The following is an 8,491-nucleotide window of genomic DNA, read 5'->3' as shown; positions in this document are numbered from 1 at the left end:
CTACGTCATGGGCTAATTGGGCATGAATGGGGTACCTGGCAGAGATTTCACTACCCAAAGTGATGAAAATGCTAAGATCAGAAGCCCTTTTGTTATAATTACATGGTCTAGCTTGTTTTTGCTTTTCCTCACTTATTTGTAACTCATTACCTGATAACCTAAATGTATAGTGAGTGATCCTGGTTATTGGCTCAAAGACACATGCCTACACTGATGACTAGAGCCTGATGCCTCTTGAGAATTGCAGCTAAACCCAGCAGCAGTGGACTTGGTGGCTTCTGTTCAAACATGCACTGACTTTAGCTCTGAGGATTCCTGGTTCCATGAGGGATTAAGATAAATATTGCCTGCTCATCAGAGGATGGCCCAGGGAGAGCCCATAGAACCTGAATCCACATGCACAACACAAGTTGCCCTCCAGCTAAATTTTGACCTGGCTTCTAAAGCAGCCACTAAAGCTACTGAAACAACTTTAATTTGACACATAACTACCAGAGCCAGAGACATACACTCTCACTTGAGCTCTGACATCTTTCCATCTCTGAGGGATGCTACCCCTTGAACTTTTTAGTGGCATGCAGATTTGAAGAAGTCTGATGAAGCCACCAGTGTTCCAAAACTGATGATACAGTCAATTGAAAAAGACACAGCAATCAGGCAGCCGCAGATCAAAATATCAGATTTATTGAGTCTAGATAGGATGATGAGGAGTCTAATGGGGTGGCTTTAAGATCGAGCACTAGGAACGCTGTTAGGGTAACCTGAAAATTTTATAAAAACATGAAAAACAAAACTTCAAAAAAGCCTTTTTGTTTTCATCTTAAAACCCTCTCAGCATAGTTATGTGGTTCAACCAGAAGAAACAAATTTAACTTTCAACAGCATTCAATCAAGTGTTTGTGGGAACACAAAACATGGAGTTCACAGCACATCACACTGGAAAATTTCTGTATTCCTTTCTCATCCATTTCTTCCATCAGAGCTCTGTAATTTAAAGCAGCTGCTTTACTTTTCACTGACTCACTCACTCTCTCTCTCTCTCTCTCTCTCTCGGTCTCGCTCCCTCCTTCCCCTGCCTGCCTCCGTTGTTGCCTGCATCCCATTTCCTCAGAGTTGTGTGCCCTTTCTTTATTGATTGTGTGGGTCTAGTAGCTACCCTGCTCCTTCACTCCTTGGAGAATAGGAAAGGTGCAAATCTGTGAATGTTTAGTCTCTGATATGTTTTCATCCTTGTTTCTTTACAGCAATAATGTCCCTATATCAATGAACATCTCCTGGCCACCTTCAAAATCTGCAAATCTCCAACCCCTGACACAAACTTTTCCCATTGCTTGATTTGTTTTCCTCCTTAGTACTTAACGTTGTCTAAGTTACACGCATATTTTACTTGATAATTTTGTTTATCATCTGTCTTCCTCCCCACCCCCAGCCATAAATGTAAGCTTGAAGAGAGCAAGGATTTTTGTTTGGTTAGTTCATTGTTGGACTTCCAAAGCATTGAAATGAACTTAGCATATAGATTGGTTCTCAGTAAAGATATGTGCAATGAAGATGTAAGTATTTCAAGGAGGCACCCTGTTTGGTCATTTTTCCTTTCAGAGTGAGTTGCCACCATAGCATCCTTGCATTCAGTTATTGGCTGTGAGTCACCTGTGGGAAGAGTGTCTTTGGTACAAATGGCATGATGGATTTCAGCACATAGCAGCTGGAACTTTTGATCAGGACCCTCCCCAGAGTCAGAGTCTGAAAGGAGTCTTCCCAATGCTGCCACACACAGCATTTTCCTTTCTGATACGTTCAATCCGCACAATCTGGGGATCCCCGAGAAGGGTCAAACACTTTCAATGTGTGATCATTTCCCTTCAAAATAATGACTTCATTCTGGAAGAAGGTTAAATTTCTTGAAATATTTCCCACCACATCAACTGATCCTAGATACCAGCTTGTGGAATTAGAAAAGGAGACACCCAAGTGAAATTTTACAGGAACAAAACGCCCCCCACAGACCTTGTGGAAAACTTTCTGAAATAAGATGTAACACATCCTGTCCCTGGCAAAGAGCCTACCTTAGAGGTAGCCCAGAGAGAAGGACAAAGCAGACCCATTGTTCTGACACCTAGTCCCTTTCCCACTCTACCTGGAGCACCTGGGAGCCCATCTCTGGGCCTGTTTCTTCAAGGTGAGAGCCTGAACTCAATAATCAATATTCAGAGGGCTCAGCCCAGCTCAACGATCCACACTACCAATGCTGTTGACCTTTAACTGAAACCATCGTTTTGGATTTATCTGTAATTTGGCACTAGCCAACTCCAGAGGGAGGAGAAGAGAATCTAGTTTTTTCATTGTATGCATCTTGGCAAAAATTGGATCAAGAATAAGAGGTTGTTTCCTAGTGCTGCAACCGGGTTGGACGCTAAGTTAATATATAAAATGAGCATCTGCTCTGCACCAGACACTGTACTTGGTGGTGACAAAATAGGAATGGATAAGACATATTCGTGTGATAGGTACACTGAAAACACAGACTTTACCACAACACAGTATGTCCATGTAATCAAACTGTACTTGCATCCCCTAAATATATGAAAATTAGAAACAAGTTTAAAAATAAGACATGAGCCATGCACTTGCGACATTTACAATGTTACTGTATAGTGTGTCTTCTTCTGTTGCCATTTGTGCTACTTGATCTATTTCTTAAGTGACAACATTCTCCATAGTAGCCAATGCCCTCACACTGGAAGACAAATATTTTCACTGCAGTATCCACCAACATCTTCCTTCCCCATATAGCAAAGCACAGAGGAAAAACCATAGGCTCTGGAGTCAAGTCCCAATTTCCTAAAATGTGAACTTAGGCAAGTTACTGAACTTCTGCGGCTATCAGTATCCCACTCTGAGATCTGGAAAAACAAGCCCTACTTTGCTGGATGTTTTAAAGATTAAAGACAATGTATGCAAAGCTATAGTCTAACCTCTTGGCACATTTCAGGGGCTCTCACTATTATTGTAATACTTTTGCTCTTATAAAATGTTATTGGATCTGCCTGAACCTACTCCTATTATTATGGTAGAGAGTTAAGAGGTTAACTAGTGACAAATAATCTGCTTGCTCTTAACCACCTTATAAAGTCACAGTGGATGTGACAGAAGAATCAAGCACTGTAAACACTGCACCCCTTATAAGACTTTGAGTTTGAAATCTGGAACATCAATGAAATCATAGCTACATTAGTCAGCCCTATGCACAGATTTTACGCTTCATTTGTATAAGAATATTCGAGTTTACTTATTTCTCACTCTCAGTGTCACAACAGTCCAACAAACTTTTAAATGACCCATTTGACCATAATTATTTTCTACACATTGCTGAACTGATTTCTTGATTTATTTTGATTATTTTCCTCAACTATTTCCATATCATTGGACATTTGATGGAGAGCTACCTCCTTTTTAGAACACCTGCTTTTCTTATGTGTCTGACATTGAGAATACTTAAAAATTCTTTTTATTACCTCTCCTCTGCCCATCCCTGATATCTGTGGCTTGTGGGATCTAGTCAGGCCCCTTCTCTCTGTATGAAATCCCATTATATTATTTGGTGTATAGATTACTTATATATTTATAACTTCAAGAGCTCTGTCTTCACTTGGGCCCTCTCTGATGAGCTCTTTGCCCATGTATTCTGCAACTTACCACAGAACTCTAACTGGATGTTCTTGTTGCCTAGTCAACAAAGACCAGGCAATAAGAAATACACCTGTAGCCAAATAAGCTACAGATTTATTTACAAGCTACAATATTTATTTTGCTTGCTGTGGCTCAGGAAGTGCACACTAGAGACACCGTGGGAATTAATTCTAGATTGTGTGCTGTCAAAAGACAAGTTGATAATTGTGTATCCTGGTGATTTTTACCTAGGAAACATGATGATTCAAGTTAAGCCTAAGTCACCATTAATAAAGAAGAGTGACCACTCCTGCCAGTTGGATGAGGAGACATTTAGCTATTTTGGGGTTTTAGGGTAACCTTGACCCTATCTTCATTTAGACATGGTCCTGGAGTGGCCTTGTCTGATTATTATTTACTTGGCATGAACATAGTTTATACTTGGTTGGGAAGTCATGGCCTAGGGCCACTTTTGCTTCTGATTCCATGGGAACCTCAAAAGCCCCTATCCCTGTTTCTCCAGCGATTTCATTTACAGAGTTACCTCAGTGAGCCTCCTGCACTGTCTTGTATTCCCATCTACCCAAACCGACAAGTCTTGCCTCCCATCTCCTCATTCTGACCACAATTGCTCATTTCAGAAACTTGACACTTCTTCTCTCTTTAACACAAAGATATTTTTAAAAGTGTTCCTATACCTTTCTATTTGTCAATAAAATACCACTAACTTGTTTGGATACTGCTAACATAATGCAATTTCTAAATATAAATTTGATCATGCCACCAGCCTGTTTAACAACGTTCACTGGTTTATCTGGCACTCAGGGGATAAACCTAATCATTGCGTACTGTCTTGAAATCTTATTGATTTGGTCCTTGCCAATCTAGTTTGGAAATACAGTGATAGTGCTGTCTAGTCCATGCCCTCAGGCAGTAATCAGTCTGCAAGCCACAGAGGTGGCGATTCTCCCCAAGTATGAGCTTGTTGCAATCACATTAGGCTGTGAACATCCCATGAGTGAAAGGAAGATTTGATGAAAAGTTAAATGGATGGAAAGATGGATAATGGAATTTACACATGGATACAGACATAGAGTAAGAGGTGGGAAAAAAATAAGAAAAATTAGATTGAGAATTGGAAGGTGAGAAAAAAAGGAAGAAAGTAAAAAAGGGCTTGAGAAAGGAAGAATGATGAAATTATATGGGAGAATAAGAAAAATATGTGCATTTGTGTCACAGGTGTATGGGTTAGTTAACGATCACCATCCTATTGCCGCAGATGAGCATTTGTTAACACCCCACCAGGTTGTGTAGAAGGGCTGGTGGCAGGGAGATGTCAGTACTGACTACAGTTTCTGCTTCAGGGTATGGAGAGGGCTTTCTTGACAACGAAACTTTTTATTATCATAAAATTAATCTTACTTAGTACTGGTACTACTTGCTATGTCATTTCCTTGCAGTAATTTACACTGAAAAGTTAAAAAGAAGAAAGGTGTTCTGTACTACACTATTAAATTCAGCTAGAGAGTATGTTCTGCCGAGTGGCTGGCTAATAAAAATAGCCCCAAAATGGTTCAAAGAAAATGCTGCTCTGGAGGTCAAAAGCAGTCTTTGAACAGAGCATTATTTTTTCTTAACATCTCAAAAATCTTTTTATCCTTGAAAATAAAGTGAAGGCAGTGAAATAGATTGGGTCACAACTACTAAACATGTGCTAATCCTTTGAACATTTTGACATTCTATCAGAGTCTATGAAACATTTTCAAAATGCACTTGTGAGAATAAGGAACATAGTACCTTCCGGGTTTCCAAACTTGTGATGTGCTACTGGCTGAGAAAATAATTGTACCCTCTTAATAATCCAAATTAACATGAGATATAATAATTTCACCTTTTGAAAATCTAAATTATCATTGTGAAATGAAAAAACTGCTAATTGTTAAAATTCATACAATATCATTTTCTCTCACTGAAACATGTACTTCTTGGGAAAATACCAGAATCTTTATTATCTAGTGCAGTTAAACAAACAAATCAAATTGATGACTAAATGCTGCCACATCTTCAATAGTTTATTGTGGAAAAGATCAATTCCATTTTATCACATATTTTCTGGATACTTTCTTTATGCAAGATGCAAAGTCAAGTTCTGAGGGAGGTAAATAGCTCTTCTTAGGAATTTATTAACTATCAGAGGGATAGGCCAGTTTATAAACAGCCATGGTTGAGTAATCTAAAGGATGCAAGAGACACATGAACTGGAAACAAGGGAGCTTCAGAAAGAGCAGACTCTCTGTTTCTTTGGTGGCCAGGGATTAGGAAAGGCTATATAGAAGAGGTGGAACTGAGATAAGCCCTGAAAGCCAGAGACAATCTCCATTTTCCCTTTCAATGTTTCATATAGCATCTAGGATGAGCTTTCTAAAATGTATACCTAATCATGATTATTTTCCTGCTTAAAATTCTTCAATGGGTTCACATAATTTTCTTTATGATAAATTTAAAGCTCTCTGACATGAATAATGAGATCTTTTTTTTATATGGCCTTTTTAATGCCTTTTCAGCCTCAATGCTTGCCATTTATCTCCAAATTATCTTTATGCACCAAAAAAAAGGAACTGTCTAGTAGCCGTGTGTGGATACTAACATGTGATGATAATATGAAAGAATGTAGAAAGGTCATATTAAATGGGGGCAGGCCTTTCATTAGAGGCCCTGATATTATGGCTTAAGGTAATAGGTAGAGAAAATGATGACAGAACCTAGAGGAATGGAACAAGATCTAGGGCAGTGGTTCTCAAGACTCATTATGTATCAAAATCATCTGATTTTTGACTCCCGGTTTTTGACTCAGAGTTTAAATTTTCCATAAGTTCCCAGGTGGTGCTAATGCACTACACTTTGAGAACCACTGATCTAGAATAATATGCAGAGAAATACTGGAGGAAGATTTTCCTAGAAGGTGTGCTCTGTAGGTGTAGGACACTTTGTAAGACAGCTAGAAAGTGAGCAAAACCACCACTGTAGATCATTGCCAGGAATCCATTGCTTTGATTACATCTCTTATTTTGAATGATGGTAGGAAATTGCTCCGACATTTAAAACTAAACTCCTTGGAAGAAAGCTCATGAAGAAAGATCAAATTAACATTACCTAACTCATAGTATGGCTGTTGACTTGAAACGAATCAATGCATAGGAATCATCTAGCGCATAAGCAGACAAATTGGCTCTGCAAAAGCAAAGGTCTTCTCAATAGTATGAGCTATATCTCAACATTGTCATATCCTAAGTGCTTAGAATTACCATTACACATAGTAAGCACTCATACTTGCAGAATGTGTAAAGTAATCTCAATCACGTACTTAGAACTATCTTGGTCCAATTTATCATCTTTTATCCTTCTACCAGCCACTTTCAACTCAAACTCTCTCTATCTTCTACCAATCCTTCTCTACAATGCCCATTAAAACTAAATTTTTCTTTATCTACCTGCCATCACCTTGTCCTAGAGCATAAAGGCTGTGTACAATTATTGTACACAATCCTATCATAACCACCAATCCCCTACCCTCTCTCTTTCTGACACTATATATTGCACTTAGTTTTCAAGGTACTAAAGCTGAAAAGCATATTTAGTGGTTCTCATCCCACATTTCAGGGATCATCAATCCAAGAGAGAAAATAGTAAGTAGCCTTGGTGGGATATGAGATTTATTGTCAAAAAATGCAGTGATCCAAAGTCAGAGTATGAATGTTCAAAGTACTTAGTATATGCTTGACGAGATACTTGTTTTAGCCTAAGTTCCTTGAGGATGTAGAGCTTGAAGCGGGGAAGCAGGGACTCCTATGTAGATAATATATTCTGGGAAGTGATCCCAGGAAACAAGAATGAGAGACTGAGAGGCTGAGAGAGTGAAACAGGAGGAGAGAAGGTCAGGGATAAATGATCAGGTTGAAACCTCCAAAAGATGGAATGGGCCTCCAAATTTTTTATCTCCAAGGGACATAAGAGCATTCATCCACTAATTTCCACTACCTATTTGTTAAGGCTTGCCCGTAGAACTTCTAGGTTGTGTATATGTGAGTACCTAGAAAGTTGCAGCAACGATTCCTTTACTCTCTATGTCAGGGGTCACTTAGCAAGAAAGTCAGTGATATATGTAGAGCTAAGGCAATGTGCTCCATTAAACAATTGTGTAATGTCGGATGTTGTAGTAATGGTTATAGTAAATGTTAGAAAAAATTATATAACTTAGGGGAAGAGGCGTCCCTTCCAGTACTTTACATAGGTGTCTCATTTGACTTTTAAACAATCCTATGAGATTGGCTTCATTATTATAATTTAACAAAAACTATCCTAGAAGATACATATGGCCACCCAGAGTTTTATATAGCTATGATTGTAATGCATATATCTAAGTGCAAAGTCTATGCTTTTTCACTGTCCCTATATAGACCTTCCCATACATCAATAATCTTCAGCCCTGTAGTAGTGACATGCTCTTCATTGTTGATACTTCTTGCCATCAGCCCTCATTTTTATTTATGACACTTTGGCCCATGAGGAGTATTCTGGAATATTTAGAGTTGCTCTGATTCTAGACTCCAGCTCATCTCTGCCAGGCATATTCCTTCTGGATGTCCCATCATGAGTCTATCACAGTATTATGAGCCTGCCCTAGTCCTGTCCACCTGGATACCTAGAAATGTCTTTTTTCTCCCAGTGATCCCATGTATGATACATTTATGAAAACTGACATTTAAAATTATCCAGTGGTAAAATTTATACTAATAATTTTATTTATATTTTATAAGGGAAT

This window comes from Macaca thibetana, chromosome 2 (assembly GCF_024542745.1).
Source record: "Macaca thibetana thibetana isolate TM-01 chromosome 2, ASM2454274v1, whole genome shotgun sequence".
NCBI lineage: Eukaryota > Metazoa > Chordata > Mammalia > Primates > Cercopithecidae > Macaca > Macaca thibetana.
This window is presented reverse-complemented; position numbering follows the sequence as displayed.